We start from the raw sequence: 21,054 nt of genomic DNA, 5'->3' as shown, positions 1-21,054 counted from the left end.
TCTTTTTTTAAGTTATTTTAAGTTCTTGAGATAAAAATGCTAAAAGAATCTTACAACAAAGTTTTAACAGTACTATTTGTGGTGATGGTGCTAGAATAACTTTTATTCCCTTTGCGCTTTTCTGTATTTTCTATTATTTGTCTTTTCCTCTTTTTTTGCATTGAACATTTGTTACATTTAGTTTTTACTTTGGGCGTTTCACCTCTTTCTCCTTGTATCTGGTTCCTTTCTATCTCTATTTCCCACTTGCCACAACTTTAATAAGTATCTGTGCTATCCACCTGCCTGCAATGCTATTCTGCGCAGTCTGCAGCGCACATTGCCCTCTCATGGCTTATGTTTTTAAAGACAATGTCTGTGCTCATTACATTAAATATGCTGATGAGTCCTGGTACTCAGTGGGTTGACAATCCCCTGCCAACATCAATTGGCAGGCACAATGCTCTCCATCCTCTCAAACGGCTCTGCTTGCCTCCCCATGCCGACTGAAACTGTCATTTTCACCAAGCCCCCATTGTTGCAAATTAGCTGTTGCTGGCAAAAGTTCATGGTCTGTTTCCAGGCATTAATTTATGATCTGTGCATTTATTTTCTCCATTCAGACGAGCACAGCGCAGAAGCTTTTCTGAGTTTGAATCATTACTTATCTAGGCAACTTGACTGAAAAAACAAATCTGCATTGGTTTTTAGCAACTTCTGTTATCTTGCAGTTATCTTCACAATAAAAGGTAAGTATATCTTGGTTTCTTTTCCTAAGTATACCCATTTTATTCATTACATTGATTGGGTTTATACACAGAAAAGAGGCACTTTTTCTGTATCTAGATTTATCTCAACAGTCATACTGAATGATTGATGAAAGCCTTAATAAGACAAAGAGTGAAGATGAGATCAAGAGGTCAACATTTCTTCTGTGTCACTTATTATCTTGTTAATTGTTTAGAGACCTGAAAAAGAAAACTAAACTATTGTAATGGAAAATAACTAACTGAATCTAATAGCAGTGCTTTTCACTATAGTGGCTGTTATTGTTTTTTTTTTTTTTTTAACTCCTTAGGAAATGCCTTAAAATATTACTACTTGCTGAAGCAGTTAGTTTAAGACAATGTTTATTAATCATACTATGAAAATAATGAGATAAACATATAAGCTTTTCCACCTTATATCCCTAGTTCCTCTCAGAGTCCCTGTGGGCACACAGCAGATGTTCAATAAACACTGTGTTGATGCAAACTCTGGGAAGATACAACTATTCAACAAAGAAACACAATCAGAATTTATCATTCCAAATTATCAACTCAATAATTTTTATATTAAAAAAATATTTCACTGAACCTTTGTGGACAGAATAGTTTTTAATGTTAAAAAAATGGAATCTCAGTGAATACTGTTACTCTTTGTCTCTCTTTCTCTCTTTTAAACACACAGGTGCATGCACATATTCATGCACACACATCTTTGAAATTCTAGATAAATATTTAGATTTTCTTTTTCACGCACTCACTCATTTATTAAACAGGTATGTATTGAACCAGGTAGCATCCTAAGGACTTTGCATATAGACATGAATAAGATGGGCAAGGCCCCTGCCCTCAAGGAGCTTACATTTTGATGGGGAGCTTTAAGATGACCTTGGTGTTGAGGTGGGAAATAAAAACATCACATTGAAAGTCATGGGATGGTTCAAAGCCTTCCACATCATTAATACTGCTTCATCTTAGATCAGTGGAGATTGCTACTAGATAATGCTTCAGCTGTCACACTTTGTGTGCTAGAATTAGATTACCCCACATATCTCTAAATCATTTAATCTAATGGTATCCAAATTAAGTGTGAGAATGAGATTACTTATAAATAGCTGAATGCTGTCTATGCATGTTACACAAAGCAAGAAAATATAGTCTCCATTAATGAAACAGCTTGGCCTTTCCCCTGGCTGGCAGTGCCGAAGCCACGTGATGCCTGGAGTTACTGTAAAAGACATGAACCAGCAGGAGTTCATCAGAGTTCTGGCAGCCTTCCTCAAAAAGTTGGGGGAGCTGGAAGTCCCTGAATGGGTAGACACTGTGAAGCTGGCCTACAATGAAATCTAGTTCTACAAAGGAGCGGCTTCCACAGCACGGCGCCTGTACCTCTGAGGTGGCACTGGGGTCAGCTCCACAACTAAGATTTATGCGGGATGTCAGAGAAACAGGGTCAGGCCTAGCCATTTCAGCAGAGGCTCCAAAAGTGTGGCCCGCATGGTCCTCCAAGCCCTAGAGGCGCTGAAAATGGCAGAAGAGGACCGAGATGGGGGTGGGAAACTGACATCTGAGGGCCAGAGATCTGGACAGAATTGCTGGATGGGTGGCGAATGCCAACAAGAAGCATTAGAACAAATGCTGCGTTCATAAATTGCCTCATTCTAAAATAAAGAGATAGATGATAGATAGATGATAGATAGATATAGATGATAGATAGATAGATGATAGATAGATAATAGAGAAAAAAGTAAAATACTTGATAAAGGCAAAAATTATTGTATTTTTCAGGTTAGAAAATACTATCTAAATAATGGAATGATGAACTTACAAGCAGGAAAAATCTGTAATCCTGTTCACTCTGCCTCATATGTATTCAAACAAATGTTTTAAATAAACACCTGTCCAACATGTGGTTACTTTGCGAGAGCCATGATTTTTCCCTAAAGTTCTTTAGCAAATTTCTTTTAATACAAAGTCTGCCTTGTGGCTTTGCATAATAATCAAAGCAAACAAAAATATTATTCTTTAGGCATATGCCAAGTGATGAGAAACAGCCTCCTCTATTCCCAAGCTAGGATAAAAATACTCACCTTTTTGCAGGTGTAAACTAGCATTGCCAACTTTAAACGAAGCTCATTTGAAGGTTGGGATATATATAAACTATTAGTATAATAGAGCAATTAACACTACTCCCAGGGTAGATGAATAAATCGCTGATACAAGACTTTGTAAATGCTGTTACTAAGTACAGAGTATATGATATATATGATATAAACATATATCAATCTATATGAGTGTGTGAATGACTGGAAACACACACACATACATAAATGCCATCTATGCCATTTGGCAGAGTTCTGCTAATTCTCATATGATGATACATGGGTAAGTGGAAAAACAAACATCTGCTATAGTTTATTTCTTTTTCGGAATGGTTAAAGTAGCCCACCTTTTGAAAATGAGTTTATACTTTGGCCTTATATGTCTGGCTCAGTCACAATGTAAACCTTTTTTTGCTCAATGTTATGAGTAAATGGTAAAGGCAAATTGATATGGTGGAGTATGGCACCAGTGGTTCTTACAGGGTGATAATGTTGTTTATAGGAAGAGCAAAAACATGTCTATCAGAAGGCATATGAATGAGACAACAGATTCCAGTTCCCAATTCTTGCTTTGGGGTTCTGCCTCTATTACAGAGGAAGCATCTGGCTGTGGAAAAAATATACCTAGTTTTTCTAATACAAAATCTAGAGGGAATGTTCTATTTAATAGACAGCCTCTTACAGTAGAAAAACAAGAGCCAGCCTCTCTGCTTGCTACAACGGGCCTCTCTATACAACAGACTATGACAAAAGTAAAAAGGAGATTAGAAGTCTGAGGGTTTGAACAGGCTTCTGGAGATCAATGTAGGGATATGAAGGAGCACTCTTCCAAATGAAAGAAAAAAAAACACTTTCAAAAAACAGTAAAAATGGAGGTTCCTCAAAAAGTTGAAAATAGAGCTACCCTACGACCCAGCAATTGCACTACTGGGTATTTACCCCAAAGATACAAAAGTAGTGATCTGGAGGGGTATGTGCACCCCAATGTTTATAGCAGCAATGTCCACAATAGCCAAACTATGGAAAGAGCCAAGATGTCCATCAATAGATGAATGGATAAAGAGATGTGATAAACACACACACACACACACACACACACACACACACACACAATGGGATATTATGCAGCCATCAAAAAAAACTGAAATCTTCCCATTTGCAACAACGTGGATGGAACTGGAGGGTATCATGCTGAGCGAAATAAGTCAATCAGAGAAAGACATGTATCATATGATCTCACTGATATGAGGAATTCTTAATCTCAGGAAACAAACTGAGGGTTGCTGGAGTGGTGGGGGGTGGGAGGGATGGGGTGGCTGGGTGATAGACATTGGGGAGGGTATGTGCTATGGTGAGCGCTGTGAATTGTGTAAGACTGATGAATCACAGACCTGTACCTCTGAAACAAATAATACATTATATGTTAAAAAAAAAAAAAAGATAGTAGGAAGGGAAAAATGAAGGGGGTGGAATCAGAGGGGGAGACGAACCATGAAAGACTATGGACTCTGGGAAATAAACTGAGGGTTCTAGAGGGGAGGGGGGTGAGGGGATGGGCTAGCCTGGTGATGGGTATTAAAGAAGGCATGTATTGAATGGAGCACTGGGTGTTATACGCAAACAATGAATCATGGAACACTACATCAAAAACTAATGATGTAATGTATGGTGATTATCATAACATAATAAAATAAAATTTAAAAAACAGTAAAAATAATTAAAGGGTCTCTCATAGAGATGAGTAATAGAGAGAAAAGAAGCAATAATAGTACAAGAATTGAATTCACTGGATGGAGTTCACAAATATTGCAAAGATACCTTCTAAATGCACAATACCCAGGAAAGATCAACCTGAGTGAAGCAATAAACTCCCTGGTGACTAGTTGGGGATTGAGAGCCATTATAATGTGCACATTAAAATAAAAGAGTTTATTTTTACCCCACGCTAGTAAAATTGTTCATTCTCTTTACATATCTGTATGAATCACATGAAGAGCAAAAATCATCTTGTAACCCAAAAGAACTGGTCCTTTTTTAAAAGATGTATTTATTTATTTTAGAGAGAGATTAATTTGGGCAGGGGCAGAGGGAGAGGCTCTCAAGGAGAATCCCCGCTGAGCGTGGAGCCTATCTAGGAGCTCTATCATGACCCTGATATCATGACCTAAGCCCAAACCACGAGTTGGATACTCAACCAACTGAGCCACCCAGGTGCCCTGAACTAGTCCTTTTTTTAAACTATCCCTATTTACAAAATGTTTGTATTCCTGATTTTTTTTTACATAGAGACTTCGTTGTGTTTTCTTAGTGTATCATGGTCACTGTTGACAACAAAGGTATTGTGCCTATTCAGAATCCTTAGAAAAGGAGAAGTTTTTGTTGGATATATGTCCCTAGCTGTTGTGCTGCAGCTTAGGGAAAAATTGTTTGATTATACTGGTAAAATGAAACTAAGCTAAATCCCTGTTTCTATGGGCAAAGGGAGGGAGATCAGAACTCTAATGAAAAGAGTCAAAGAATGGAAATGTGCTCAAGAGGAGCCTTCAGACTTGGCTCCTAAGAGGACTAAGGAGAAAGCTGACAATGAACAAGATCCTACTTTTGTCACCATCTGTTACTGGTTATTTCTCTTTTCTCAACTTGATGTGTTTTTCTTTTCCTGTCTGTGCCATTAGAGAGATTCTATTGCTTTACCTATCTACCATTCTCTCTTCTGTTTAGTATTATCATCTAATTTTCCTTTAGCGAACCACTGTCCTGTATTCTCAGGCTCTGTGCCTTAGATGGGATTGAACTCAAAGCCAGTTCCAGGGGTAAACACATGACCTATCTTTGGTCAATCACAGTCCCTGGGATTAGTTTAGGAAGAGGTCAATCAACCAAAAACACAGAAGTTGGTTCCAAGACTCACCTGGAAGCAGTGGGTATCAGGCCTTGTTTTTCTGCTGAGGTCCTTAATTTAGTACTGTATCAGTCAAGAGCTTTGAAAACCATATGGGGAGGGGGCTCTTCAGAAGAAAGCCTATGAAGAAGAATCAGAGCCAAGATATGACATATGTAAAAAACCCACAAATTCCTGGTGCTACTGTTTGAGAATCTCAATCCAGCTATTCTGGAAGTTAATCCTAAATATTTCAGTACTGGAAGCCATTTACTTCTGTTTTGTTTAAGATGGACTGAGTTGTATTTCTGTTACTTGTAATCCAAGATTTATGTTAATATACCATAGACTGATACAAACAAAGTAAGGCTAAAATATAGAAATTTGTCCCTAGATAAGCAAAAAACCAAATCCAAATAAAAATATCAAAGGCACTGGATGGTAACAAAAAGCAAGGAGATTCAGGAAGGAAATCCACTTGGATAAAGGAAAGGCATAGGGAGAATTTCTTAATTTTGCAGTTTTTAATCTGAGGGTTTCCAGTCTATGCCATATGGGGTAGCTAACTCTCTGATAAAAAGCCCACAGTCTCTCTGGTGTCAGGCAATCACAACTGCTGGAAAATGAGGGGAAAAAAATCTCAGAAAAAATGTAGTAACATATAGGGGGCCTTAAATTCTGTGTAGAAAATACACTCACATTTCTGTCTGGCTCTTGAACCATGCATTTGTGGGGGTAGATTTCAAGCAACCTGGGGCAAGAGTGAAAACACTGAACTGAGATTTGAGCTGCCATCCAAGGGAGAGTTTGCAATTTGATTCCAACCAAGTTAACTGACTGCTAAAAGAACTACAAAAATTAACACTCTTCAGGGAATATAATAGAATGTAGAGTTTTCACAACATAATATTCACAATGTCTAGGGGACAATACAAAATTTGAACTTCAGTGGAAATTAACGTCAAAATACAAGATTTTTGAATTCATAGAGAGATTTTAAAGCAGCTGTTATAGCTATGTTCATGATGTAGAGAAAAATTTGCTTGTAATGATTAGAGAAATTAGAAAAATTAGCAAATAAATATAAAGTGTAAAAGATAAAGAAATTGCTATGAGGGAGTAAGAGTAAGATTCCATAAAATTAATGAAGGATATGAGAAAATTAGGGGTAGAAAATTCAACATCTCTTATGTAGACTGGGAAACTTATCTCCTTATTTCAGCAACATTTAATTATGATCAGTGTTTTCAGGTGATTAGTTTATATTTAGTGAATTCTTCATTTAATACATAGTGAGTCCAGCAATCATTGAATAGAGTAGTCTGTAAACAAATTCTAAGTTCTTTATTACCTAGGATAAACTTTACCAAGAAATAAAAGAGTAAAGTTCACTTAAGGCAGAACTTGCCATTTTAATTTTAGTTGTTTTTATATTTTAAGTTGATTTAAACCCATTTTGGTGCAAAGTGGAAGATAAATAAGTACATATTTTAAGTACCATTAGAGAAACTAATTTTAAAATGTCCAAAATATGACAGGACATAAATGGTAATGGAATTTCACTCTCTTACAATGTAGAAAGCACTTTTGCAACATTCCAGAAAAAAATAAATTTTAACAGTTCCATGGGAAAGGCAAAGTACCACAGTTATAAAACACATAGGCATTAGAATCAAACAGGTATAGATTTAATCTCCAGATCTATTTTTTATTAGCTATGTGAACTCAGGCAAATTCCTTAGCTTTTTGAGCTTCAGATAGTTCATGCCAAAATGAAAATTTTGACATTACCAGTTTTTTTTTTTTTCCTGTTCTAATGCTTATTATTTTCTCAGGTTACTTTTAGCTACATTAGCTGATATTAGTGGCTATGTTTATTATTGTCTCTCATGATACAGTATAGACAATTATTTGGAAATATCTTATTGGCCAGTGATAAAAAAATATATTATCATTTTAAAAAGAGGTCAGTTTGAAGATAAACTAAGGCAAACATACCTTTATCCCAGAATATATAGCAAGCCACTTTCCTTGTGATGCTGTCAATAAACTGTTGTAGTCTTTGTGAAGAGGAATTCACTATATTTTTGCATTAGTAAGGAGTATGGCAATATGAATTCAGTTTCAACACAGGTATTTTCAAATCTACATACTTTTTGTCTAGGTTTAATAACTATTAAAAGGACACAGTTCAGTTTGTATAGTTCCTCATAATATTAATCTGACTTTTACACATTTCTTTTTGTCTTTGTGTATCTGCCTTTCTTTTTATCTACTGAATAAAAACAACTTATAAATAGTCCTGTATCCACTTTCTTCTATAACAAGGTCTTGGCTAATTCCCCAAGGATTCCCCCCATGTGCCTCCACTTTGGAATGATTTACAATATTCTTCTTCCCTCTTTGCCAGTAATTTCAGTGTACTGCTACTCCTCCATCTGGTATAGTAAATAGAGAGTTGTTCTTTTAAAGAACACTCATGAATGGAAAAGCCAAATTTCTCTTTCCTCCCCCCACACCCAGAAATTTTAACAAAGAATTAGTAGTCTACTGAAAATATACAATCTGTTCGATATTTTCAAAATTCTAGCCATAGTGTTGAAATGACATTCCTTCAATTATGTATGAATCATCATTTTTGTGGAGGGAAAAGGGAGACATGCAAAAGAATATAGGACTTTCTCTGTGAAAGGACCTAATAGCTCTGCAACTCCCTCAGTCTGTCAGTTTCTGCCTTAGAACTCTTCAAGAAAATTCAATAGATCATTTATCTCTGCCTTCAGACTGGATGATTGGCCCTTGAGGTCTTCTGAGGTACCCCTGTGTAAATTAGAAGCATAGGTGGCAATGAAATTGTCTTAATCATTAAAAGGAAAGCAAAGATTGAAATTGACCCTAGGGAATGACTGTTTCAATAGATCCCTTGGTTCTATGCTCATAGGCTGGGTGAACTCTGGACAGAGTGGTAGTAAATTTTTATTTCACCATGACAAGGCAGTACTTAAAAAGAACATAAAAGCATGCAGCAGCAATTTTTAGAATATTTTTGTGTCCTTGGGAAGCCCCCTGTCTGTTATATATGAAACAGTTGAAAATATTTGAATCATATGCATATACATATGTGCACACACACATACACACACACTATATTATCAATATGTGGATATATATTAGCCAAGCATGACATGATTGGATTGTGAGTCAACAACTTTTTATGAGCTGAAATTATTCATGTGCATTTTCTGCTCAATGACAGAGCCAAAAATTATTAAAATAAAATAAGAGAATTAGCTCACAGAATGGAATGAATGCTACAAACATAAGTATAATGATATAATAAGTATAATCATAATTATAAAAGTATAATTATAAAAGTATAAATGTATAGAGAATGATATTATAATATAAAAGAATAATACATAATTTTAATGAATTTAGAAATAATTGTTTTACTTTCCTTATTATAAAAGTGACTCATGCTTATTACCAAAACATTCTAATGATACAGAATCGTATAACAGACAAGGTATAAATCCCCAACAATCTTCTCTAAAGTACATCACTGTTAATAATGTGATTCATATCTTTCCTGACTTTTTTATTAGCACACAAGTATATATATTATCATTTTAAAACCAAATGAGATCATGCTATAAGTAATGGCTCCCCAAATCTTTTGAGAAACCAAAGCTAAACATACACATGTATATACACATGCACACACACATAAATAACCATTTTTTAATTAAGAAGGTATTTATATACTGATGTATAACATATTATATTTTCTTTATCAGTATATGAATATCTTCCTAATTTTTCAACAGGATGTATTGTGTTTTATTTTATGACTAATATAGAAAGTATTTCATTAATAGCAGTGACAACTTAAGTCATATATATTTTTATTTTGAGTTGCTGTATATTTAAAGGAAAGTATATTTGAAATTTTGGTATTGTTAAATTACTCCCCTAAAAAGATTGTACGACTTCAGAAATGTATAATGTGGTCTACTTCTACATATCTTCCTAATCACTGTGCATTGATCACTTTTCACTTTTGTTAATCAGATAGGTGAGAAATATCTCAAATATATCTTTTATAAATGTATGTATATTTCTCATATTGTTATTAAAACTGAGGATCTTTTTGGGGTGCCTGGGTCGCTCAGTCGGGGAAGGGTCCAACTCTTGATTTCAGCTCAGGTCATGATTTCATGGTCATGAGTCGAGCCCCATGTCAGGCTCCATGCTCAGCGTGGAGTCTGCTTGAGATTCTCTCTCCCTTTCCTTCTGTCCCTTCCCCACTCATGCTCTCTCTCTCTCTCAAAATAAATAATAAAAAATCTTAAAAAAAAACAACCCTGAGAATCTTATGTGCTTATTTAATGTTATTATTTCTTCTATAAATTTATTTTTATCTATTTTTTCAATATACATTTATTTTAAAAATCAAACACTGATCACCTGATTTTCTACATAAAATTTGATCTGATATACACAATGATGTTTTTCATTGAAAGTGGATGATTAAAAATTTGTTATCAGTTAATTCAATGAACTATCATTTGTTAAAGAAACATTTATTGGGTACTGATCTTTTCTTAGAAAGGTATCAGGTGCTGAATATACATATATAAATAATTCTAAACGGGAAATAGGTGAGCCTCTCTTGAAAAATTGATTTTTTCACACTACTCAAAGAAAAGTAACTATTTATTTATTTATTTTTTATTTTATTTTTTTAAAAGATTTTATTTATTTATTTGACAGAGAGATAGCGTGAACAGGAACACAAGCAGGGGGAGTGGAAGAGGGAGAAGCAGGCTTCCTGCCAAACAGGGAGCCCGATGTGGGACTCGATTGGGATCATGACCTGAGCCGAAGGCAGACGCTTAACGACTGAGCCACCCAGGTGCCTGAAAAGTAGCTATTTAATTCCTTAATTGCCTAACAGAACCTAAGGAGAAACACAATATTTAATTTTGACCTTTTACTGATTTCCTGTAGAGATCAAACACTGTCTGCTGCCCTTTACCTTCATAGAAATGTATTCTTTTTTTTTTAAGGTTTTATTTATTTATTTGTTAGCGAGAGAGAGAGAGAGAGAGAGAGAGAGGAAGAGAAAGAGAGAGAGAGAAGGAGGGAGCACAAGCAGGGGGAGCGGCAGGCAAAGGGAGAAGCAGGCTCCCCACTGAGCAAGGAGCCTGATGTAGGACTTGATCCCAGGACTGTGGGATCATGACCTGAGCTGAAGGCAGACAACTTACTGAGCCACCCAGGCATCCCCATGGAAATGTATTCTATAACTCATACAAATGAGCCTGCCTCAGTATCCTTGCCAGGCTCACGTGTTGCAGGTTAGCCTATAGGAAGTGTGGCCTCTCTGCAAACTTGGTGGTTGATTCAGACCTTAGTAGCTGTGGTCCTACAACAGGAGATTATGCCCACAATAGGAGATCTGAGTGATGCCTATTCATGGCTGCAGGGGGCTATCTCTCACCTTTTGTTGATTGTATCCTGGAAAGGTGTGAAGGTCAGCAAGTTCAAAACAAAATGGTTAAAGTCAAAGCATTGCTGGGGAATTGGAGTTATAGTAACATTCAATGACAAGGAAGGAGAAACCAAGAGCTCTAAGATTGAACATATGATTATTTATACAGGATAACAGGTAGTAGTTTACCATTCTGGAGATAAGACTGGGAGATATTTAGGATGGTCTCAAGTCAAGCTTAAATGCGTGAACCTTACAGAAGTTCCAATAGATAGAAATTTACATGTGATGCTGTTGGGCAGTTTTTAATATTTAGTTCTAAGTGCAATCTAGACATAACTAACCTACTGACAAATAATTCCATTCTAAACATTTTTTTTCTTTTACCTTCTAGTGGAAACAAGTTCTCTTCTCATTGTCTTATCTATGGTTTTGGAGCAAAGTGATGGGGGGGGGGGTGGGTAGGGTAAGAAAGGGAGGAAAAAGCCCAAGCCTGTTCTGTGGTATAAGTGAAGCTACCTGTCTCTGGCAGCAGGAGTAAAGGAATCCATAATCAAGTCTTGAACAGTTCTTCCTAGTTACAGAAAGGAGAGTGATAAGTACTTTTGATTCTGAACATGCTATCCAAGCACTCTCTCCCCATTGGGTTGAAGTCACTGCCACAACATGAACACCAGGACCCATGTTATGTTCATGGGTTTAATTATAAAAAAGACACCAAAACATCTGTGCTCTGCCATTTTACATTATATTAATTTAAGATGACAGCTTCTTTGGTGAAACTTTTTTTTTTTTCTGTTTTACTTGCATGCTGTGCCTCATGGTGATTATTGTAGACATTATTTCACACAGGGTGGTCCACAGTCATTTAACACCTTATATCACATTGGGATCTCTGCATAAGGACTCATTAATTAGGTGGACAGAAGATAAATGCATCTGTAACAATGGCAAGGAGCTTACTCTTCCCAGGTGTTCAAAGAAGTTGCTAGAACCCAATTCATCTTCAGAGAATGACTAACATGGGTTCAAGAGGGGAAGGCACTGATGTGAAAGAGTGCTGTTTCAAATAATCATTAAAAATGAGATGGATTTACTTATTCAGATGAAATTCTTTTAAACAAATCTCCCCCAAGAGTTACTAAGCAAAAATCTTGGAGTACTTCCAATTTGGGGTTGGTACAGCTTCCTGGAGAGTCTAGTAAATGTTTTGAGGAATCCCATATTAGGGTCATTTTATTATATTTCAGAATCTAACAGCAATGAAGGTACTCATAAAATATACTAGAACTGGCATTCATTTGGAGAAAATTAGAGGGCCTTTTATGTCTAGGGAATGAAATTCTTTGAACAGGAAATGTTTTCACTCACATGTTTCTCTTTATTGAGGTCTTTTATATATCTCAAGTAGTATGGCTTTTTTTTTTTTTTAACTGTCAATGTCTGTAATGTTTTGAATCAATTTTTGTTTGATGATCAGGACAACAAAGTTTAGTTCATGACTATTCATTTTCTATGAAGTTGTTTTGTTTTGTTTTCTAAGATGTCTATGCAAAATAAGGCTTCACCATGATCATAGGGTAACTTGTATGGTAGTTGGTGATGGTCATGAAAAAAAGTAAAAAGTGTCTGATTAGCATGTTGGCTGATATGGTCTACAAAAATGAACTTTTGAAGATTCTGTGGATTTGTGTATATCTTGTAAATACATTCTAAGTCATAAACCTTACTGGAACACTTTTTAGAAAATCAAGGTAAAACAACTAAAAATTTCAAGCTATGGGAACATTACATAACTAGAAGGACTAGCATTGCCATAACAGAGCATGCACATTCATTGGATAGAATGGGGGAATAAAAATGTTTTGATTTTGAGGAATATATTCTTACTCTGTCTTACATTAGAGATATAAACGAATATGTTGCTATTTAAATGCTACTGGGATCAGACATCATTCTTAAATGTTATAAATGAATCAAGCACTAGCAAAAATACTATATTTGGGAAATGCCTAATGGTGATGCCTAGGTGTGTATTCTGCCACTTCAAATGTTGATTATACAGTATTTGAAACAAGGATGTGTGTTATTGTCAAGGGGTATGTATTACTGTTAGCCTTTTTGTTTTGCCTGCACTATGCCTTGGTTAGCCACCAGAATGAAAACTAAGGAATTAGCAGTCCTCACCAAATCCCCCATGTCTTCCCATGGTATTTGAGAATAAAACTTCCCAAATTTTTATAGCTCACCATCTTCAGCACTTACTAATTACATTTAGGCAAATATTTTTACCAGTGAAGAAGTGATACCAAAAAAGCCACGATATTTAAAACTTCTTTTTCCCTCTCCTTTCAAAAGTACAACTTTTTGAAAAAATAAATCATATTTGTCTTTTAAAATATCTCTACTCTTTACTTTTGAAAAAGAATTTCAATTTTTATGCTGCCAATTTTATTCTTAAAACTGTATGATGTTGTATAATTTTTTGTTTTATTCCTACCAGAAGAAATGCTCTGGATTAAATTGTTTTTGGCTAATAAAAGAGATTGTGAAATCAAAGTAAGCTAAGAGATGTTCCTTAGATACTTTTCATTTTCAGAGCTTATAGAAGCAGTAATGTCTGCTAAGAATTACAGAGAATTCTGGAGATCAATAGGAAGAAGAAGAAATTCAAGGTAAAAGTAAATAAGAACTGAACTTTGGATACAAATACACAATAGTTCTTTTATACTTTGTCATACATTGATTTATTTAACTGATATTTGGAGAACTCTCACTATGTGCCAGGTACTATGGAGGCAATAAGTTCTTTAGTAATAAAACTAAGATTATATCTTTATTAATAGCTTAGATGAATGAATGATAAAATAAATACATAGTAAATTGCAAAGATTTTGCATTTGTTGATTGTGGTATTAAAATAAATTCTTTCTATAAATGTTATAAAAATTGGATTGTTAGTCAAATGTAAATCCATCGTTTGAGTCATTAACACTTAACAGTAACATTTATTACTATGATTTTCCTGAAGTCGCTTTTCATTTTAAGGATCATTTTAAATTATGACATATTGTCAGACTTACAAAGTAATAATATTTTTTTAAAAATAGAGTTAAGACCCCCTGATTAATTTTCCATGAAATTCCTACCTTATGATCCAGTAACTGCACTACTGGATATGTACCCAAAGAATACAAAAACACTAATTCAACAGGATACATGCACCCCTATGCTTATAGCAGCATTATTTACAATAGCCAAGATATGGAAGTAGCCCAAGTGTCCATCAATTGATGAATGGATAAAAAAGAGATGGTACTATGGAAAACAGTATGGAGGTCCCTTAAAAACTTAAAAATACTACCCTAAGACCCAACAAATGCACTAGTAGGTATTTATCCAAAGGATACAAAAATAGTGATTTGAAGGGGCACATGCACCCCAGTGTTTATAGCAGCAATATCCACAATAGCCAAAATATTAGAAAGAGCCCAGATACCCATCAACGGATGGATGGATAAGACGCTTGGGTGGCTCAGTTGGTTGAGCATCTGCCTTTGGCTCAGGTCATGATCCTGGGATCCTGGGATCGAGTCCTACATTGGGCTCCTTGCTCAGTGGGGAGGCTGCTTCTCCCTCTGCCTGCCTCTCCCCCTGCTTGTGCTTTCTCTCTCTCTCTCTGACGAATAAATAAATAATCTCTTAAAAAAAAGACAGATGGATAAAGAAGAAGTGGTATATATATAAAATGGAATATTACTTACTCATCAAAAAGAATGAAATCTTGTCATTTGCAATGACATGGATGGAACCAGAGGGTATTATGCTAAGCAGAATAAGTTAGTCAGAGAAAGACAAATACCATATGATTTCACTTATATGTGGAATTTAAGAAACAAAACAGATGAACATAGGGACGAGAAGGAGAAATAAAATAAGATAAAAACAGAGAGGGAGGCAAACCATAAGAGACTCTTAACTATAGGAAACAAACTGAGGGTTGCTGGAGGGGATGTGGGTGGGGGGATGTGGTAATTGAGTGATGGGCATTAAGGAGGGCACATGATGTAATAAGCACTTGGTGTTATATGCAACTGATGAATCACTAAATTCTACCCCTGAAACTAATAATACTATATCTTAACTAAATTGAATTCAAGTTAAAAAAAAAAGAAGAAGAGGTGATACACACACACACACACACACACCGGAATATTATTCCGCCACAAAAAAAGAATGAAATCTTGCCATTTGCAATGACATGGATGGAGCTAGAGAGTATAATGTTAAGTGAAATAAGTCAGTCAGAGAAAGACAAATACCATGTAATCTCACTCATATGTGGAATTTAAGAAATAAAACAAATGAGCAGAGGGGGAAAAAGAGAGAGAGAAACCAAGAAACAGACTTAATTATAGAGAACAAACTAATGGTTACCAGTGGTTGGGGAGGTGAGGGGATGGGTGAAATAGGAGATGGAGATTAAGGAGTGTACTTGTGGTGATGAGCAACTGGTAATGTATGGACTCTTTGAATCACTGTATTGTATACCAGAAACTAATATAACACTGTATGTTAACTAACTAGAATTAAAATAAAAACTTAAAAAATTAAATATAATCGATGTAGGGACTATTTCTAAAGTAAATTAACTGCATAGTTTATCATCACTGTTCTTGGTGGTGCCTCAGATCCTTTTCTTGGTTTTTATCTCACATTATTCTCTTTAGGTCATCTTACATTCTACCTGTCTTTGTTTGAGCTATAGACTTAGTGTTACTGATACTCAAATCAAAATTTCTTCTGCAGGCATGTCTTATTTTTTCAACATCAGCATATATCCAATTGCCTTATAAGACCTCTACTTAAATATCTCAAATCTTTTTAATCTCCAAATGTCCAAAACTAAAGTTGTTACCTTCTTCTATATGTACTAAACCTCTGTTTCTTTCAGTATTTCCCATTTTGATATGTAGCCCAACCACAGTCCCCAGTCACAAAGCCAAACTACTGGAAATCATTTATCTTAGTAAGGATGTCAGCTTATAAGTTAGTTGACATAATTGATAAACCCCTCAAACTTCATGGCTCAATTCTATGTAATTATTTCTCACTCTCACCACAGTCAAAAAACAGGTAATATTCTAAATCTTTCATCTCCAGCTTTACCCTTTGGCTTCCAAGGTCAACTGTGGTGGTCATCTCCATCCAGGAAGGCAACAGGAGTAGAAAGCCTAGAAATTTTTGTGGCTTTTATGGCTTTTATGGACCAAGCTTAGAAAAGCATACATCTTTTCTGCCATAATTTTATTAACTAGAATTTTGTGCATGGCTATACATAACTGCATGGTGGTTGGAAAATTTAGGCTGCCTGCATGTCTAGGAGGAAAATAAAATAAAATTAGTTTTAGTGATTATGTAGAAATGTCTACTCCATCATGAAGTCTTCTCCAAAGTCTTCCCAGCCCATTTCCAAATGTCTTTATTCATGTTTAGAACCCTCTGCTCTCTCTCTCTCACCACCCCTCCTTTACTCTTTCTCTCTCCCTCCTCTGAACAATTACCATAGGCTCTTAATTGGTTTATAAAATGGAATAATAGTGTTAAAATTTGCTTAAAGGAAATGTCCATTCTTTGTATCCACAATATCTGTTTTATAATATTTAAAGATGGTTTTGATAGTAGAAGCAACACAATGACAGATATGTGAAAAGAAGAACTCTTTTTTATACATCTCCAAACAAACAAACAAACAAACAAAAACAAATAAAAAAAGGCTGCCGAATAGGCACTTGCACCTGAGAACTGAGTAATAGCAATCTAGAGCTCTAGGGGAAAGCTTATATATAGCAAGAGGGATGGTGTTAGCAAGGTTTCCAGGGCTCCCCATTGATTGGCTAATTTGAATAATTTTTCAGGCTCTGGGGAATGAAGGCTCTCTCTAGTTTTCTGGCACCTGGCCTGGGGCAATTAGAACAGGTGTATGGTGGCTTCAGTGTGAGAGCCTGATAAAGGAAGTTGTTGCGGAGTGGACTTAATCAGCTGCTCATGAAGGAGAATTGACCGGCCTCTACTCAGGGTTTCAAAACTAGGTTAGGAAAATAAAAGTATATTTAAATGCCTTATAGAGTCCTTGGTAAAAATAAGTACTTGTTTTATCTTCGTTAAATAGAATAAAATTAATATCCTAGAAAATATAATTTAACATTATTTCTTGGTTTTTATCTCACATTATTCTCTTTAGGTCATCTTACATTTTACCTGTAAGATAGAATGTAATCTTCTGCTTAGTATTAACATTTAGTTTTGGCCATTCTGACATCAAGATAAATTTGAATAGTTACTACAATGCCTTTTGTTAGAAATCTATTAGAAGATGGTGTTATAAACATCAATGTGTTTAATTTTCAGTAACCTTTTACAACTCTAGAACTTTTTAAAAATAGTGAATTTTTGGATCTGACCATAAGTTGACTCAAGTATTTTTGTATTATGTCAGACAGTGTCTCCAGATTCTCACCTCCATCATCTGATGGAGGAAACATCATGTGCAAAGTTATTCTTCATATTAATATCATTCATTTTATGTTTAACCAATCCAAAAATATTCATGCCAGGTCTCAATTTACCAAATATTTTGCTTTAGTGGTCATTAGCAATGGAAACAGTCACTTTCTGGTCTCAACATCTGTGAAATATAATGGACATTCAAGAGGAAAGATAAGAGTTATTTTATCGTGCACCATGAGACCTTGTTTTGACTATTTTTCATTCTTAATCATTTGGGATGCTCTGCACAATTCCATCTGCAATACAGAGCTGGCATGGTGTTCTTCTTGGAATCAATATGTATTACTATTATATCTTCCTCATCTTGATAGCAAAGAGAAGAGAAACCATTTTCATCTCTCCTAATGCCAGACACCTGCTTCAATTGTCTGGTCTGGTTCATACAATTTAGTCATTTCCAGGATTATTATAAACTTAAATTGGGAATGATTCTAGCAAAAGACACACTTTCATTTGAAATGCTTGCTTCTAGTTTCACCTTTGTACAATTTACTCCTCCATTGCTGCCAGCCCTTTCCCATTGGTTTTCATCCATTTTATTGTTGTTGTTCTTGTTGTTAATTTTCACTATTGAGTTACCTATGAAAGAATAGTCTAAAGATTTCCTTGGTTCACATATGATAGTCTCTGTTCTGGTGATGATGAAATTCAGCTGAAAAGATCTTGGTTTAGATTATGCCCAAGAAAGACCTGATACTACTCAGTAATTTACAGAAATCATGGCAGACTGGTTAGTAATAACTAGGTACTGATATGGTGCTTTAATGTAAATTCCTTCTATATACATCAATTTATTCGACCTTTACAAAACCTTAAGAACTAAGGAAGTCAGTATAGTTATTCCTGTTGATAGATCAGGACTCATGTTGAAAAAGGTTAACAGAGCTGCTGAAAGATCACCATGCTTTTTCTAGTAGTTATCACAAAATCATGCATAATTCTTCATTATCTTAAGAAATCTGAAATAACTATGTAAAATGATTTTAAATAATAATGTGATATTTTCCTATTAATGGCAGAAGAAATAGCTAAAATAGAATATTTACAATTTAAATTGATTCTTAATATTCCTTAGTCAAAAATAAGTGGAAATTCTATTTTTAAGATATTTGCCTATGTCTTTGATTGATAGTAAGTAAATGTAGGTCTTTGATTTATAGTAAATAAATTATAAAATGTAATTTTGAGTTCCTCCTTTATAAATGTTATTTTTATATACTTCTCTGGAATTAAAAAGAGAATATATTGTTATAAAGAAATGAAAACATGATACTATTTATGGTAACTTATATTACCTGTCAATAAATGTAATTGTTGATACTTTTTCAGTTCCACATTTTTATGATGCTATCATTTATTTATATAACTGATACAATATTGTTTGAACAATTCTGTTCTCTATACAACTACAATCACATAAAGCCAAGAATTTGTATGCATGTAATTTAATAAAATCTATAGAATAAAAACTAATACCAGGACTAAAATTTTATTTTTAGTAAACACTTGAAAAAGAGGAATAACTTTAGCAATTTTATTTTTTTTTTTTTTTTAAGATTTTATTTATTTTTATTTATTTGACAGAGACAGAGACAGAGACAGCGAGAGCTGGAACACAAGCAGGGGGAGTGCGAGAGGGAGAAGCAGGCTTCCCGCTGAGCAGGGAGCCCGATGTGGGGCTCGATCCCAGGACCCTGGGATCATGACCTGAGCCGAAGGCAGCCGCTTAACGACTGAGCCACCCAGGCGCCCCAACTTTAGCAATTTTAAAAATAAAATTTTCTTGGTCATCATTTTCACAGAACATAACCATTTTTTTTTTTTCAATAAAATCTGGGTAGTAAAATGTGTGTGGAGCATTGTTCATTGGCAAATTCATTTGACAAATATGTATTGACTACCTACCATGTGATAGTACTTGCTTAGATCCTCAATGCTCTGTTATACCATGACTTCAATAAATAAGGTTATAGACAATGATGGATCAATAAATATTTGTGACAGTAACATTCAAAGAAAAGCCAGTAGTCTTGAGATTTTTATAAAATTGTTTCTTTCAAACATTATTTTCACCGATGAATATAAAAGACTACTAAAAGTTCTTGAAAATTGGCTCCTTAGCATCTTTAAGTTTGCTATGATCTTCACTGTAAGCTCTGCCTACTTCCGTAAATATAAAATTTCAGCCCAGTACAATTGTCCTACCCTATGACACACCACCTTAGTGTAGAAAAATCTCACTTATCCATGTCTGGAAAAATCTCCCTTATCCAACTTATTACATTCTTCCAGTCTGTGATAAAAACAGGAGACAATTAACATTCCCAAGCAGAATAGCCTTTCTTTTTTTTTTTTTTTTTGAGGATGCCATATTAGTCTGCTCAAGCTGCCATAACAAAGTTTCATATACCAGATGGCTGAAACAACAGAAATTTATTTTCTCACAGTTCTGGAGGCTAAAATTCAATATCAAGGCATCAGGAGGGTGAGTTTCTTCTGAGGCTCTTTTCTTGGCTTCTAGATCACCATCTTCTCCTTGTGTCTTCACCTAGACTTCCCTTTGTTTATATCTCTGTACAAATTATTTCTTCTTGTAAGGCACTATTCGTATTGGATGAGAGCCCACCCTGATGACCTCATTTTAATTTAATTACCTCTTTAAAATCCCCATATGCAAATACAGTCACATTCTGAAGTACTGGGGGCAGAGCTTCCACATATAAACTTTGAGGAAACACAATTCAACCCATAAATTATGTTAGTATTTACCAACAAAGAGAGACACCAAGGATCCTTTCAGGGAACTTATTAAAACATCATCTCTTATCTTTCCAAATCTAGGAAACTCATTTATTTTTTGCCACTCCATTTGAAGACCTTAAGCATTATCATCATGGAATTCTATATATTATAGTTATCATATTTTGTATTGATTATACATCTGTAAGTATAGACTTCTTTGATGGGCATTTATCTATTTTGCACTGCACATTATACAAGCCAGTAGAATTCACAGTTACTTTGAGAAATAAATCCTGGATGTTTAGAAAAGCCTGTGTCTTTCTAGATCTGAGTATCATTAGCTATTTTCCCTTGGAAAGCTGATTCCCTCTCATTTCCTTAGCAGAATCAAATAATAAGTATTTTAAACTTCCTGACCCCTTAAAACTATGTGTGTTCATGTGTGTGTGTGTGTGCTTGCACACTTTTTGACTAAGATCTTTCTTGTATAAAGAATTCAGTTAGTCTACTTTCCACTCCAAC

General features: G+C 35.0%; 1 long non-coding RNA gene and 1 pseudogene across 2 annotated transcripts in view; one reads left to right on the top strand and one right to left on the bottom strand.

The window, feature by feature from the left end:
* The window catches only part of LOC118530664 (uncharacterized), a 68,789-nt gene extending 61,003 nt beyond the window's left edge, over positions 1 to 7,786 (bottom strand). Inside the window, exons 1-2 of one of the 2 annotated variants that reach the window (XR_004914754.2) lie at positions 7,725 to 7,786; positions 5,757 to 5,867 (exon numbers count right to left, since the gene is read on the bottom strand). This is a non-coding gene — a long non-coding RNA (uncharacterized LOC118530664). Of the gene's footprint in view, positions 1 to 5,756; positions 5,868 to 6,425; positions 6,482 to 7,724 lie in introns of those variants that run through there. The other variant, XR_004914753.2, reaches the window with a different exon arrangement.
* Positions 1,959 to 2,373, top strand: LOC118530663 (small ribosomal subunit protein eS19 pseudogene; annotated as a pseudogene).
* Positions 7,787 to 21,054: the final 13,268 nt, after the last annotated feature.

This window comes from Halichoerus grypus, chromosome 3 (genome assembly GCF_964656455.1).
Source record: "Halichoerus grypus chromosome 3, mHalGry1.hap1.1, whole genome shotgun sequence".
NCBI classification, from domain to species: domain Eukaryota; kingdom Metazoa; phylum Chordata; class Mammalia; order Carnivora; family Phocidae; genus Halichoerus; species Halichoerus grypus.
This window is presented reverse-complemented; position numbering and strand designations above follow the sequence as displayed.